A 15,441-nucleotide genomic window follows, 5' to 3' on the forward strand; every position below is an offset into this window, starting at 1 on the left:
GATATAAATGGAAAGAACAATGACATATCAAAATTATCAAAAGTAAAAGTATCAAAATTATAACGATTGAGAGGGTGTCCAATGAAAAGATATGAGAGGTGAAAGATCTACCAGTGTTAGACATTGCACATGTTTTCAGACTTTTTCAATGTATTTCTCAGTTATGCTGACTTCCCCCCCACCCCACACAACTTCTAAAAATACTATTTGTCATATGGAATAAGGAGGGATATGTGGTATACTATGATGATATCAGAATCAGAAAATATCAATAAAACTTATTAAATAGACTAAATTAGATTTCCACACATGCCTTTTCTTTCATCATGGACACCAAAGTTCTCTTCTGTTATCTGGCCTTAATTGAAGCACTTTCCTTTGGATGAGGAGAGAGTGGTCTTTTTTTTTTTTAATCTTCTGGTAGTTCTGAGATTGCCCTCCTCTGGTGGAACCTATGTATCCAAAGCCTTTTCCTTCAAGGCAAGGAGAAGGGTGACTCCATTAAGGTCTTTTTGTTCTACAAGCAGTTAAGGTCCGATCCTATCCCCCCTTTTTTTCCTCTAAAAGCAAAATGCAGCCTGTACAGAAGCTTCCTCCCCTTCCTCACACTCTTAAGTTTTTGTTCTTGACCCTTAGGGCCAAAATCTTTCATTTCACTTTAGCCCTTAAGGGGATTATTATTATTATTATTATTATTATTATTATTGTTATTGTTATTATTATTATTATTTACTGTTCAGACTTTTTTTTTCTTAGTGCTAAAGTATTTTACTTTTTTCCTTTAGGGGGTTTGTTATTGCTAAGGGCATTTTCTCTGCTTGAAGCTTGTCACTTTCATGCTTTCCAGAATCAGGATCGTATTTGCCATTTGTCTGGGGTTGAGTTGTTTGGTAATGCAATTGTTTAGTATTAGAACAGAGGTCTTTCCTGCTGCTCTGCTTCTTGGTCATTCCAGTATGACTGCCCATTTGAAGAAACTGATGTATTATTTTCTGAGGACTCTGAACATGATCTGTGTGAGGAGATGCCTTAGCTTGGACTAAGCTTGACTGCAATATTGACTCTGACACATTTGGATATCACTGGTAGATTCTAGAATCAAAGAAGGTTATAACACTTTGTGGAGGCTTGTTTAATACTTATCAGATAATTGTAGATGGCTCTGTGTATCTCTCTGATGTCTTGACATATTCTTTTAGATCCCCAGCCCATGTATTATTTTCTTCTGTACTTGTACTTTTTAAGTCATATAAGCTGTGACTGTTTTGTAGAGAGTACATAAATGTCATTGGCCTATATTTGTAGGGGTAATTAATATTCTCATTTTTTGGAGTAATAAATAAATGATACCTTCTGTTAAGAAAGTTGGCCTTGGTTCTGAGATGAAGTTAATAAGTAATTTGCTAGTAATTCTCATGCCACTAGAAAACATTTAAGTCAATGAATATAGATCTTATGAGACTCTACTGCTTTTTTTCAATTTTGCAGAAATATTTAAGAATTCTGGTTTCTTCCGTGATATATCTGTTCTGTCATTCATCATACAATTCTTGTATAAACTTCTATTTTACATTTCCTCCAACCTCTATTTTTTGTCATACTTCTTATAACCACGCAGATGGCCAGAAGATTTCTCTACCTTCCTTCTTTGGGGGATTTCCTTCCTTCTTCTGATACGTTTGGTTTTTCAAGGCTCTATAGTAAGTTTTTTAAATTATTATTTGTGTCGACTGCTCTTTGATTTATTGTATCATCTTATTTTTTTTTAACTTTTACTTCTAATTGCTGATTCAAGGAATCTAGGTTTTCAAGGTTAAATTTTGCACTTAATTTTTTAAATTAGGATTAAATGGTACAGTTTTCAAGTTTTCTAACATCCATACCAAGTAGACATTGATGTAGTCTTCCAATGTCTTTTTACTAGTCAAAAACTTTCATAAGCCATGCCTGCTATTGTGCTATTTGGTGCTGTTCTTTGGAATATTCTTGGACAGCCCCTTCTTTCTTCCTCTGCTTGCTACCTTGGTTGGATATAGTTCTTGAAATGTTTTCTTTTATAACAACTTTCTGTCAAATATTGTAGGAAAATGCTTGATTTTTAAAATTTCTCTGTTTTAGTATAATTGGTCTGCTCATTGAATTCATGGCATCTAACTATAAACAATATTTCAGAATTCCAAATATTCCCACCTTCTCCTTTATAAATTATTTTAATTAGCCTAACAAACATGAATATTGCAATATTTAAGGAACATGAAAAACTATATGTAAAAAAATATTCTGTGGTATACAATTTGTTTTATGATGTATATTAAATTTAAGAAAACAAACAAGCCCTTTCTCAAGCCCTATGTCCCTTTCTCAAGTTCCTTCTATTGTCTCATTTATTGTTAAAAGTTTCATTGATGCCCTTTCATTTCTTTGTCTTCTTTGTTTCCATCAACAATACCATCCTCTCTTGGTAACCCAGTCTTTTAAACAATAAATATAATCAAGCAAAACAAATTAAAATACTGGCTATGTTTCAGAATTTATGCCTCTTTCTGCACATTTAGTTCATCATTTATCCCTATCTCTTCAAAATCTTTGTTACCCACTTAATTATCAAGTAGAGAATTTTGAGTTTATTCTAAGTGAAGATTGTCAATGGTTAAGTTCTTCAATTTTTCCCTCTTTGGATGTAGTAACTCTTCAGTTTTAGCTCTTATTTCATCTTATCTTGTCTTAAAGATATAGTTATTCTTAATATTGACCAACATTGGTTGGCAATGTTATGTGAATTAGAGGTCAGTGTCCTATTGACAATAACTAATACAAAGCCCCTGTTTCTAACCTGTAAGATATTTCCTCTTTTGCTATACTGTTTGTTGTATTATAGCACTCATACATAATGAATGTATTCATATATTTAGTCCATTTCATGAACACTTATGGTTTGTCTATGGTACTGAGCAGCACCATTTATACAGAATCATTTTTATATGGTGAGATATTAGTATTTCAGATCTGTGCTATTTTATCTTGCATTAATATGGAACTAAAACATAAAGGTTATTTCTTCCACTGTCCTCTGTGGCAAGTTAATTAATCATCCTGTGGGTTCCAAGTAGGGTTAGCCTGCAACCATACAGGATCTTATCTATTTTTTTTGACACCTACAAGCAGTTTCATTATGCTGACTAGAATATTATTGATACAGTAGCCCGATTCTCAAGGGTTTCAGATTTTCTTCCAGATTTTCACAGCTACCAAGTGGTTTTGAAGCATTCCAAATTCCCACCGGATAGCACCCTAGGTTATAATTCTCTTCTTTGCCAATGTTCCCTCAACCATCATGGTGTGGATGATCACTTGGATTTTGAAGGAGTTGAAATTGTTGTTGTGACTACCTTATTCTTACCTTTTACAGTGGAGAACAGAAACAATACTGGAGGGAGGGTGAGAATCAATATCCTGTTATCATTGTTTTATATTTATTGTGCTATAGGTTATAACAAGGAGGGATTTTAAAATAATCACTTTTTTATTGAAATAAAAGAACTATGTTGCAGATGCATCTTCGGTAGTTTCACTGAAAGCATCTTGATTCAATTTTAGTAGCTGGAAGGATAAAAGGGATCATGAGCATTTTATCATGTTTCCAAATGGCTTTGATGTCTTCTGCTAGGATTTCTATTCCTAAATTTTATTAACCAATTGATATCTGTTTTTATTATTGGCAACTGATTAGTCTTTGAAAAGGGCAAAGTTCCAGCACAGCTCGTTGGTTGAATTCTTCAGGATGTTGTGAGGTTTGTATTTGTTATAGGGGGAATGGTTGTCTCTCAGTCCACTTAAAAATGTTGTTTCTTGTATATAATCACAGTCATTGTCAAATCTTCCCAGGTATTTAGTAGGTGCTAAATTTCTAGTCTGAAGTAGTCTTTTGTACTTTTTCTATCATTCCCTTGAATGATGTACATTGGTTACTAAGTCTAGATTTCTTAAGCATAATCTCTTTGTAATTTTTGGTAATAGTGACCAGTTAATGGATTGCCATTATAAACTCCTCTGTTTCAATGGCACATAATTATTGTTGTTTTTGTTGTTCATTATTTATTATTTCTTCAGTAGTTTTATAATATAGTGTGATAGTACAGATGTTCAACCAATTACTTTTCTATGAAGTTCAAAGTTGAAATTGGAGAATGTGTTTTAATTGGGATCAGAAGTATGGGTCTTTATTTTTTGTGTGTAATATTTTCCCACATAATGTCATTTCTCTTGATGTATTAGTTTGTTGTTAATAATTTTTTTTAATTCTGGATTGCCTTTAGAATCAAAAGAACAGTAAAGCTGATAGGTAAATTTAAGTTTGCTTAAGTTGTTCTGTGACAAGTCAATCTTACTAAAGTACATAATTGCCTAAGAATCTATCAAGTAAGATACTAAAAGGCAGGATAAAGCTTGTCTACCATTTTGTCTTTTGTCTGATAATGCATGGCGACTGTTTCAAATCCTTTCCTTTCTCTGCAATCCCTCAGCTATGTCTCCATCCACTGCATTTATGGCACATAACTTGCCCTCTTGTTTCACAGTGATCTAGGCCATTTACTGGAAACTCCCTCATCCCTTTTCTCCCCTCTCAAAACTCTTCTGCATCATCACTCATTTTCTTCTCTTTACTTCCTATCTCTGAGGAAAAAGTATTTCCTAATCTTTGCTAAAGCTAATTGGTCTCATGGTGCCCATGATCTAATTGTTTCTCAACTCCCATTGCTGGAAGTCTTGCAAATATGATCAAGAGGGTTTTAAATTGAAAAGGGGAAGGAGAGGAGAAAATGACCCACAAATATTTACCTAACCAGATGGCAGAGAGAGAAACAGGGACAACACTGGAATAAGAACAGTAATGGAGAACAGTAATTCGTATGAGGCTATATCAAAGGAGAAAGTTAATAGTGAAACAGTGTCTTCTGTGAGATTTCTATACCTAAATGCATAAAGTATGGGCAATAAATACCTGATGCTTCTTTGAATTGTAAAATTCAAAATGCTTCCTAGCAGATAATTAACAAATCCTTATTGAATTCAATTAAATTAATTTTCTCATTTTACAGATGAGAAAACTGAGGTTCAGAAAAGTCAAGTGAAATAACCATGATCAGTAAGTGTTGAAATAAGTGTTCAAACCCAGTTGTCACATTCCAAATCCAGTATGTTTCCCTACAGAAAAGGTCAAATTTAACTTCATAGGAATTACAAACACATGTTGGGATGAGATATATTGGTGGAATATTGCTTTGGAAAGAAACAAAATGCTCAAAAGGAAAAGAATGGATAAATGAGGTAGTTAAATGGGATTGTATATTAAAGAAATATTTTCATGTGAAGGAATAAAGAAAATAAGAGGAAAACATTGAACATTATTTGAGTGAAGATCAGTAAAAAGGGGGGAAAAGCAGTGTTTTGATGGGATTGTACTATGGACTACCTAGACAAAATGAGGAAATAGACAAGGATTTCAGTAACTATGGTGGATGGATCACACACCTTGACTCTGGAAGAGAGAGTGAGGTTGATAAATAGTAAATATTGACATTGTTGTTGTGATTAGCAGCAATCACAAAATCAGGGGCTTTAGCTATCTATTTATCCAATGGACCTCTCTTTTTGCCAAAAGCAGAGTAGTTAAACTCTTGAGTTGCTTTAATAATAATTTTGCAATTCAAAGTTGGAAGAGTTGGCAAAGGGGAAGTGCTATTCTGGTCTTTTAGAAGGCTATGAAAGTTCTTGTTAATTTTCTAAAGTCTGGCTTCAGATCTAATCATTCATCTAAAATTGCCCCCTCCAAAGTTAATAGTGATCTAACTGACAAATCTAATGACTTTTTCTGTCCTAATCCTTCTCAATATTTCTGTAGTCTTTGACACTATTGATCCCTTTCTTCTTCATTCTTCTCTGTAAGATTTTGTGGTATTGGTCTTTCCTAGATCTCCCTGTCTTTCTAACTGCTCCTCAGTTTTCTTTGCTGAACCTTTGTTCACATCATGCCAATTAGTGGTGGCTATTCTTCAAGGCTTTGTCCTAGGTTGTCTTCTCTTCTTCTTCTATACCATTTTACTTAGTAATCTCATAAACTCTTATGGGTTCAATTATCATCCCTATTCTGATGATTCTCAAATCCACATATCCAGCCCTAACCTCTCTCCTGACCTCCATTCACACACCTTAAACCAGATGTCCTATAGACATCTTTAACTAAACGTGTCCAAAACTGGAACTCATTATCTTTGCCCCCTCCAAAAAAATCCTCCCCACTTCACAACTTACCTGTTGCTAGTTGACATAACCCAGTTGACATCTTCCCAGTCATCCAGGCTCACAACTTGGTTGACATCATTCTCTCTCTCACCAGTGCCTCATATCCATAGTCTAATCTTTTGCCAAGTTCTGTTAATTTTACTTTATAACATAGCTTGTTTACCACTCCTCTCTTTTAACACTGCTACCACCCTAGTAGAGGCCTCGGCTATTCTGGTTGGTTTCTCTGACTCAAGTCTCTCCTCACTACAATGCATCCTCAGCTATCAATGTGATCTTTCTAAAACCCAGGTCTGATCATTTCATGTGAAATGAAATGAAATACCACTATGTCTGTTCAATGGGGGCAGCCAGGTGTTGCAATGGATAGTGACTCCCTTTCCTGAGCTCAAATCTGAACTCAGACACTTATTAGCTGGGTGAACTAGGGCAAAGTCACTTGACCCTGTTTCCCTCAGTTTCCCCCATCTGTAAAATGAGCTGGAAAAGAAAATGGTGAAGTACTCCAGTATATTTGCCAAGAAAACCCCAAATGCTCCTTAAAGCACTTCATGACTTATTGTTATTCTACAAAGATTTTATCAAGCTACTTCTGTATTCAAAACTCTTTAGTGCCTCACTGTTTTCTACCAAGTAATGGTCATGTTCCTCTGACTGGCTATCAAAGACTTATGTAATCAAGTGTAACACACTACATATCCTCCTTATTTCATGCTATTCTTCTCTAAATATTCTCTTATTGAGTCAGATTGAGTCAACTCCTTATATATTCCCCCATGTTTTCATATCTTCATGCCTTTACTTGTGTTTTCATAAATTGTTTTTCCTCTTTCCTCTCTGCCTATTGACTCCTAACCAATGTTTAAATTACAATTTAAATGCCACATCTGCCATCAAATGTTCTTGATTTCCCCAGTTGATCATAGATTTTCAGACCTCAGAAGTCAGAGGGCACTTTGTGCCTATCATGCATATATCGTGAATTATTTTATATCATTTAACTGTTTACCTCAAATTCATTCTTAGATGAAAAGCTCCAGGAAGTAAGAGATAGTATCTTATCTAAACATATCTCACTAGCATTTAGCACTATAACCTACAGGGGTAGGTTGCTTAATAAATATTATTTATAATTTTCTATTAAAATTTACTACTGGATGAATCTGTTGTTGTCCCTCTGAAGTAGAAAGCACTGCACTGTTATTCCTGATGAGTGGTAGAACTGAGAGAATGACAAAAAATACCTCCTACAATATTTAAAGGACATACAATTCAGTTTGAGAGATTTTAGAAACTCTTTTATCCATAATCCATAAAAAAAGTAGGAGAAATAGTGACAAGAAAAGGAAGTCTTATCATAAAGAAAGTCTAGGAACTTAGGGAGAGAAAAAAAAAAGCATTTCAAGCCATCTTTGAATGCATGTGTGTGCCCACAAGAAACTGTATTGGACTCTTATGTCTTTGAACTTCCACATCAGTATAATATTGGGGACTTCATTCCTAGGTTATAGTGAGGGGTTTTCCTGAATTTCATTATGATTATTTGTTTAAAAATGACTACATACTTTTCAAAGAGAATTCTTGATCCCACGTGGTTCAGAGCTGTGTATAATGTGTAGCAGAATAAATATTATATGAATTAATATCACCATTTTTGACAGAATAGTGAAATTTGGTTCTAATTCTCATTCACTCTGAGTATTTCTACATGAGGATAGTGAAATACAGTCTTGGAGAAATTGTCAGTCATTAGAACTTCCACTTTCACTGGGAATGCAGATAGTGGGAAAAAAAGACTCCCCTCTCCTTTTCCAAAGGTTTCCTTGTGTCTTCTATGAAATTCATATTACCTTCTTGTGATGGAGTTGCTATGATGCTGGAGGACTAATCTTCATGACTAGAAAAAATAATGAAGTTTGCTTTGCTACCCATTTCTCTCCTGACCAGTGTAGAAAAACAAACAGACAAAAAAATATGATAAACTCATACATATGCAGGAGTTAAGGATTTAATATTAGAATGTTAAATTCCTTAGGGAGAGGAAGCACATTTCTTTGTGCTTCCCCTTTGTTTTGTTTTTAGTATCACTTAATAAACACTAATCAGGCTACATTGTATTGAATGTTTATCTATCGAATGACTGGCTTCCTGGATGGCTCAACTAGTGAGGGTGCAGTCTTTTTTTGCCCTTTCTCTGTCTTTCCTCTCATTCCTTCTCTCTCTGGAAATCAGGAGATGGGAATTGGTCTAGCTCTAGGAACTTGTATTCAAAGTAAACAGCTCTGGTCTGGGCAGAGGCTACCCTAAGGCTACCTTGAAATTCTTAGTCCTCAGTCCTCTAACTTCCACTAGCTAAAAAGTGGAAATAATGAATCCCTTGAAGTAGTCCTATGCATTTAAATCCAACTACCTGGAAACATGTACTATAAATTCAAATAATGCGACCACTTCAAGGATTCATTATTGGTTCTAATTGGGACCTAGATACAAAAGGTTTTAATTACCAAATTGCTGCTATTTCTCCCTGACATGACACAGCTCTGAATCTCCCCTACTTTTCTCACCCTCCCATTCTCTCTCTCCCTGCTGATCTCTCCTGGGTCTTTTTCTGCTGCAACTTTCTAAAATCTCCCAAATACTGAGTTCAAGATAATTCCATAATTCCCCAAATTAATAGGACAAAAATCCTAAGATTCTTATCTAGGATTCAAATTCTGATTCTGCTTAGGGGATAGACAACCAAAGTCCCAGCTTAACTTATTTTTCCCAATGTGATTTGCATTTTCAAAACAGAACTTAAGGAGTAATGCTTGAAAGAGCCACTCTAATAATATAATTTCAGACTTCAATGAAAGCGACAATTCTTTGGTGGAGAATTCCAAGAACAATTTTAAATTATATTCTTGGATGATTTTCTGTGTGCCTTCACCTACACATAAGATGGGTCTTTGACCAGGGAAGGGAGAAATTATATGTTTCAGAGTCTTGCCAAGCCACCTTATTTCTTAGAATTTCTGGAGAGTGGGGGTAAAGTATGTTGAGATCCAGGCAAAGTTTGAAAATGACATTCCTGTGTGTTATTGTGTCTTCCAGTGTCCACTGGGGGCTTTGAGCATTCTGGATAACATACATAACTTCATTAAAACAAACAAACAAACAAACAAACCCTAAACGTCTAAGTGCCTTGGAAAATGGAATTTTATTCTGTCAAAATAATGAGATCTAGAGGTTTAGGGGTGATGGGATCCTGAGATCACAACATAGAGCTGGTCCTGCCTGAAAGAATTCGACCCAAATCTTTCAGCCAGACAAAGTTTATTAGGGATAAATCATACAGGCCAGACTCTTAGGGAATCTGAACATTAGTGATGCCCATAAGGATAAGGAGGCATGAGGGAGTCTCAGCATTTAAATGGGGGCCAGGGTGGATCTTACATACACTGAAATAATTTTGAATGTTTGGAGAAGGGGCTGGGATAAAGATCTTGAAACTGGGGTGAGTTTAGGGAGAATTCCAATTGGAATGTCTGGGAGGTTGAATAGACAATGGAAATAGATAATGAAGGGAAGTGGAAGGAAGAGGTTTGAATGGGGTCTGGATAAGATCAAAGGTGGGAAATATACTCAGGCTTCATTAGGCTTTCAGAGGGACATAGGGAGAGTTGATAAGGAAAAGCCATTGAGTGGAATATAGCCTTAGGTAACCATTTGAGACCAGAGTAAGTTTAAGGGTTTTCTGAGGCCCTTAGACAAATAAGACCCAAATTCTTTTTGGGGCAAGGGGTTAAGGGCTCAGCTTGGGCCCATACCCCATGAAAAACATATGTGTTTATAAAAGATAATGTTAAAAGATGTAGTTAATTTCACTATGCAAAGCCTACTCTGGTTGCAATTAATCCTAGCTCTAAATCACAGTCAATTCTATGGGCCTTACACAGTACTGAATTAAGACTGATTTAATGGTACTGGATTAGGACTAATGTATATAAAAACATCTTAAATATAAATATAAGAAAAAATAAAGTAAGCCAAAATGTATACTACTGATGCACACCATAGGGTTATAGCTGTCCTGCTAGAGCTATCAAATTATGAAAATTAAACCACTGATCTAGAGATAGCATGTATGATAATGTTTCCAAATGCTGACAATGTTAAGCTTAGGGTCTTGTTCTTTTATTTCTGGCAGTATATTAATTACATCTCAAAAATTTATGTGACTAACACCTGGGTGGTATTGTTAATCATTCATTCATTCATTCATTCATTCAACCTTTATTGAGTACCTCCTATGTATTAGATGCCATAGGGTATACAAAGTAAGCATATATTACTGAAAGATATTAATCTAGTCATGGAAAGGAGAGAAATATAGCATTTGAAATAGTTTAATAACATTGCAAAATAGCTTTTAGATTCATGCAAGGTCAGTAGCATGAACCGTGAGTGGACCTAGTGAACTCTGCTTCTATTGTTTTCTAAAAGCAGGTACCAGAAGAAAGGAAGTGAAGCAAGGGACCTGACTAATCCACACTTGTATAATTATTTCCTGGATCACTAAGAAGTCAGCCTATTTACTTGAATATCCAGACAGAGTTATCCAGAAAGGCCCATTATTTTATCCTGTTCTACCTCAGAGCCATAGATTATGCAAATGAAGAACACTGATAATAGATTTATGTGATGCCCTGATTGGGTCTAATTCAATGTTTTATACAAAGTAGGCATTTAATAAATATCAGTTAACATGATGATAATCAATCATGATATTTGTTCTTGGTAGCAAACCCTAAATATGTTTATTTAGATATGGTTCTATCTATATCAGAAATATACTCTTATATTCCTTAGGCATCATGAAGATGCTTTTGGTAATGGATTTCCTGGCAATGTATATAGCCTTATTTTTTTTAAATTGGAAATGCAGCTGTCTTCTAAGATTTGCAATGTTTTTAGAACCATAAGCCTTAAAATAGATCATAAATAACATTGAAAGTTCATTTATTAAGCATCTTATTTTTAGGTCAAACTGCCTTTAAATCAAACCAAAGATTGTTCACTTATTAAACTTATTAAATTATCAGAGATATTCCACTAGTCTACTTAAATGTATATGCATACATAAAATGCACATATTCTGTAACATGTATGTATCTATACATATGGACATATGTCTTATTTTAAAAGTATAAAAGCAAATGAAAAATACTCATCTGGTCCTGCATTGTTTAGTGGTATTCCGCCCAGAAGGTGGTGAAAGGTCTAGAGGACACCTCAAAGTTCCTTCCAGACCTATAATCTAATACTTTTGTGCTGTTTCTAAACTAACTAACTAACTAACATAAATAAATAAGCCATGTCTCCTCTGACCTTGATTGCCTTTCACTTTCTCATCATCTTGTTCCTTTTTGACTATTTTAAGAAATGAGATGAAAGTTGAAGGCAAAAGAAGGATAAAACTTTAATACTGGCTTATTTTGTTTAAGTGGATATTAACATTGGGCTAACAGATAGCACTGTAACAATGCCTGTAACAAGATTGCTATTTTCTGTCCCTGGCAAATCTTATCATAGCCATTCTTGCTATCTCTTCCTTCTACTCTTTTACATTTTCTAGTGTATATATAGAGTACCTATCTGTCTTCTTTAACTTCTCACCTGTCTAGGCTTCCAGATCAACTTTATTTTATAACTCTACTAGTTTCTATCTTATTCTATCTCCCTAAGTACAAGAACTTGTATGCCCTAGATATATCCTTCCATCCTTCTTTCTGGGTCACATAAAGTATACATAAAACATTGTCTTTTCAGCAGCACATATACTATTTGAGGTCCTTACAGCTTTTCCTTTTCCTTTGAAAAAATTCTTTTTCTGTTTCACACCAAAGATTTTTTAAGTTTTCTCCACCATTAATTTTATGTTGTGTTTAGTTAATCAATAAAATGTCTAATTCACTTTTGTTGCAAAAGAATAACTGTTGCAACATATTACAAAAATGGCAAAATTGATACTATTACTGTTATTTTATAGTAACTGTATACATAAAATAGAAGTGGATATTATTATCCCATAACAGAGGGGTTAGGTGACTTATGCAAGGTTGCTGAGTTACCAAAAAAAAAGCCTCTCATTTTCTTGTCCCATATAATTTGTAGCCAGGAAATTTAAAGCAAAAAGACCTGCATTGTTACCACATGCCTTCCTTAAGTGTCAGTTTCCAAGATAATAATAACAATAATAAGCAAAACACATTGTTACTTGTATTATTCGCCAAATAATGTTGTTGCGAACACTCACCTTATAGACTGTAAAAAGATATATAATGGCAAACACTTATTTTAAAAAGATTATGTATAATAATAGAAGGCTCACATAAGATAACTAGGAGGAAAATACTGTCTAAGTTCTGAAAGGCTACTTAAATTTTATCATTCCAAAAAAATACTTAGATGCTGTCATTTAAGAACAAAGCCCAAGATCTAAAAAAGGCTTTGGAAAGAATTTTATTGAGGCATTTGGCAGAGGAGAGAAATAGAAAGAGGTGTGCTTCCTTCCTGAATCTCTGTTAATTTTGACATCATATAGAGTTCAAATAATGGTAAGTACACAAATTGTTGCAAACAGGTATTTTATTTTAATGGATACTGCAATAAAAATTATGATGAAGAGAAACTGAGGCACAAAATTCTGAACATAATGTATTTATTAGCAGTTGCCAATAAGAGAGGTCAATGGTTCCTCAGTGAACAGAGACACCTTTAACAACCATAGCAGCCTTTGTTTTTTTTTTTAACATAGTTGAAAAGATATAAGGTGCTAAAAATCATTCTCTGATGAAAACAAAATTAAGACAGCAATTGACCTATATCAGGGGTAAGAGTGGGCTTACATTTAATCTGACTCCCATAAGCAGATCTCCAGGACCAATGGAAATGGGGAAAGCTCAGAGGTGGTCAAGGTTTTCTGGAAAGTCCTATATCAGTCAACCCTCTACACCAAAGTGGTCTGCTGCTCAGCTTATGATTAAATAAAAAACTTATGACCTTATCGGCTCATCTCCCCTCCTCCTTTCTGGGGTAAGATAGATTGAGTCTGGGCTGTATCCCAAAGAAATGAGTAAGTTAAACTCTTGGAAAGAAATCAAACTATTTTATAGACTCTAATGTTAAGAAGTCAAACAGCCTTTTAAAAATCAAACTAATTCATAAGTACTTATTCCAATAATTAGATACAATTCTCAATCAACAATTAATAAATAATACAGAATAAAATGGGGTATAACATTTCAATTTAATATGTATAATTAAGTAAGTATAAGTATTTAAAATTTTTGCTAAGTCAAAATACAAAGTATTGGGCAGACAAAACACAAGTCTTTTTGAAGGACCCAAGACTGGGTGGACCCAAAACAAGATGTAGGTGGGGTTCAAGCATTCTTTGGAGGGAAATTCCAGGACTCTAGGAGGATTTCTGAGGACATAAAGACCTATGGTAAGCTTTTGACTGGACAGTTTCAAGTCACAGATTTAAAAAAAAAACAATATAATAAAACACATTTCCCTATACTACCTTAAATGTTTCAATTTACTGTATAGTCATGTAACTTTTCATTATTAATAAGCTAGGGGTCTTTCTGAATTTGTTTGAATTCAACAATCCATTAAGCAGAGATTTTTTTTGAGTGACTACTAAATGCCAAGCACTCAGTTATGTACTGGTAATACAACGATACTAAAATAAAACAGTCCTCCTTCAAGGAACTTAAATTTTACCAGGGAAATAACATGTATATTTATTAGTGTATGGAAGATATATGCAAGTAAATATAATATATGATGGAATGTTGTTGTTTAGTATTTTTAAGTCATGTCTCACTTTTCAGGATACCTTTTGGGGCTTTTTTGGCAAAGATATAGGAGTGGTTTGTTATTTCCTTCTCTAGCTCATTTTACAGATGAAGAAATCGAGACAAACAGGGTTACATGACTTGTGCAGGATCACACAGCTTGTAAGTGTCTGAAGGTGGATTTGAACTCACAAAGAAGAATCTTCCTGACTCCAAGTCCAGCACTCTATCCACTGCATCACCTAGCTGCCACATATAAAAACGTGCTGCTCACTAATGGAAATGATGAACATTGAAGAAATTTAGGATTTCTAAGAGGAACATGTAAGAAAGAAATGCATCCCAGGCGTAGGGAATATCCATTTCCAAGTTTCAGAAATAGGGACATATTATTATATAGGCTTCAATAAGCTGGGCAGTTTGGCTTCATCGCAGAGCATATAAAGGGAGTAATATAAAGCAAACTGAGAAATGTGGACTTGGGACATCTCAAATAGCTTTAAATGCTAATGTAAGAGTAGGAATTTTATCCTAGGAGCAATAAGGAGTTATCATTCTTTGACTATTGTTTTGTAATAGATTAAATTCCTGAATCTCATGTTGAAAGAGAAATGAGATGATTAGTCCCTCCAACTCTTTTGTGCCAGGTAAGGCACCAAATATATTATCCTTGCCTATTTTCAAGAAGCTTCTGAGAAATCCTCCCTTGGATCTGTTAAAAACCTCATTTCTTATGAAAGGAAGTATAGTATAAGGGGAAAAGCATGGAATCTGTGGTTAAAAGATTTTGGATCAAGGTTTAGCCCCAAAATTTACTAGTTCTTTTTTTAACTGTTTTTTTGTAAACAGGTTTTTAATTAATATATATTTTTATTTTATTTTATTTTATTACATTATTATTTTGCTTTTTGGTGAGGCGATCAGGGTTAAGTGACTTGCCCAGGGTTACACAGCCGGGAAGCATAAGTGTCTGAGGCTGGATTTGAACTCAGGCCAGTGCTCTATCAACTGTGCCACTTAGCACCCCCAATTAATACAATTTTTAAACATTGCTTAAATTTCTCCCTTTGGAAGAGTCATTCCTTTACAGCATTTTTAAATACATAAAAAGAAAACAAAGTTTAGTGAAACCCATCAGCACAATGAAAATTCATGTTATGTGCCATGATTTATATCTGTGTACCCCAATAACTATTAGGATTGGGGGAAGAGTTCATACCTCTTCCTTGGGGGCCAAGATTTTTTTAATTACTTCATGACATTTAGTGTTGATTTTTTAAAAATTGTTGAT

The sequence above is a fragment of the Vombatus ursinus genome, unplaced genomic scaffold (assembly GCF_900497805.2).
Source record: "Vombatus ursinus unplaced genomic scaffold, bare-nosed wombat genome assembly UNPS02014942.1, whole genome shotgun sequence".
NCBI lineage: Eukaryota > Metazoa > Chordata > Mammalia > Diprotodontia > Vombatidae > Vombatus > Vombatus ursinus.